The sequence below is a fragment of the Cyprinodon variegatus genome, unplaced genomic scaffold (assembly GCF_000732505.1).
Source record: "Cyprinodon variegatus isolate N-32 unplaced genomic scaffold, C_variegatus-1.0 Scaffold1302, whole genome shotgun sequence".
Taxonomy (NCBI): Eukaryota; Metazoa; Chordata; class Actinopteri; order Cyprinodontiformes; family Cyprinodontidae; genus Cyprinodon; species Cyprinodon variegatus.
Window position 1 is genome coordinate 8,622 of NW_015151755.1, and position 2,133 is coordinate 10,754.

Below are 2,133 nucleotides of genomic sequence, written 5' to 3' on the forward strand. Positions count from 1 at the left end.
GAATGCAATATGCTGATGAAGGTTCTCAGTCATTCAGGTCAAAGTCATTCCGTAAAAATTCAAAAAATACCCACTGGACTTGTTACCATTGCATGTTTCCAAGCGATACAAGGCGTTGTCTATATAAGACTCAAACTCACTGCGGATCCAGACATTTGAATTGAGAAAGCTTCCTGGAGAGGTGGCGAAACATCTTCAAATCTTGAAAACCAAGTCCAGAGGATATTTTTTGAATTTTTACGGAATTAAATTATTTGATTGAGTTTGGAGATAGTTTAGAGAGTGTCTGGAGTTTGAAGAGTGTTTGAAGATAACTGAGAGGATCGCTATTGAGTCAACAAGAAAGAGGAGGCTGTCACCTATGTGTAAGATAAATATATTGAATCTAACCTATTTAAGATATATTCGATTTTTTTAACAGCTGTTTATTTTTGACTTCTAGGGTTGTCAAAAGTATTGATATTCAAAAAAGTATCGATACTGAAAAGTTGTATGTGGATACAATACTAATTTTCAAAAGTATCGTTACAGTGCCACCACCAGTGGCACCTAAACAGTCATTCATCTAATGCACAGATTAGAGGAAAATGCACTTTCAGAACACTGTGTGATTGAATAATTCTTTCCACTTTTCGGTTTCAGACTTTTTTCTGTAACAGGTGCAGCTGCTGAGAATTATTGTTGTTTTGTAACTGGTTTGGTCAGTGTCATTGTTATGTGTGCAAAGCATAGCCAAGGAAGGAACACTTAATTTTAATTTTGTTTTAAAAAATTATATATTTTATCAAGCTTGTTTAATATTGTGCACAGCATACAACCTCAAAATATTGTTTATTGTATTTATTTATTTATTTATTGTATTTTGTTTATTAATTAAAACATTTCTGTTGAATTTTGGAGTCTTTGTTTTTATCCTTGTGGTATCGAAAATTACATTGAGTATTGAACATTTTACTTAGCATCGGTATCTAGTTGAAAAGTTTAGTATCGTGACAACCCTTTTGACTACTAATTATAGGTGAAGTGTTTATTGTGTTCCAAGGAGAGCAGAGCCTTCAGGAAGAGATAACAAAGCCAGCACCACCAGCTGCTCTCGAAGTTGGAGACCATCTCATCAGGCAACTACGGGACAGGCTTTAATGGATACAAACTATGAGCATCTTGGCTCTAGCTACCCTCCTTGTTCCCAGATTCACAATTTTCAGCCTCACCAAAGCCACCGAGGCAATTATGAGACTGACCTTCAAATGTGCCAAAATGATGTGTTCTGGACGGAGCTTTGATGAAACGCCCCAGGCTCCCACTTCTCATGATACCATCGGAGGTGATTTATTTATTTTGTGACCAGTTATTTCTTTTACATATTACTGTTGCTAACAGCTGCTTTTCTCTCTCTAGTAGCAAGCCTTAGCATTGTTTAGATGCAAGTGTGATGGAGGCCAGAAAATCCCGAAATGTGACTGCAGATGGTGCCGTTTAAGCCCAGCACAAGCCATATGAAAAATCCATTGGAGTATAGGGAGGGGAAAATTACATTATTTATGTACAGACTTGCACTTGTGTTCTTATGCACACCAGCATCTTCAGTGCCTTGTGAACAAGTGTTTTCAAAGGTGGGTGAAGTTTTCTCAAAAAAAAGAACAGATTGAAGCCAAAAACTGTTGAAAACGACTATTCCTGATAATGGCGTAACGACATAACATTATCTGGGTGGGCCTCATATGAAGTGCAACACGTGATAAAGGTTCAGGAAACGGTGACAGTTGCATAAATCGGCAAAGAAGATACAATTATGCAATTCTCAGTAGCATAAAATCAAACATCACACACAGAAAAATAGTGAGTATGCTCCTTGAATGGAACCATTGGTGACAGTGACAGAGCACTACGCAATGTTACAGACATCCCAAGTTCCAAAAACTAATTTTAAGGAGGTGCTTATCAAACCCAACACTCTGCCTCTTTGGTTGTTTGAAAGAATGTGGGGAAGTTTTTTTTTCCGTTCTTTCTTTTTTCTTTTCTTGAATCCGCTTAATTATCTCTTTTTGGTATCCATCATCGCTAACAAATTGTATGTAATGGTTATGGTAGTGATGGTGAGATGAAGCCTCATGAGGCATTGAACCGTTTGGC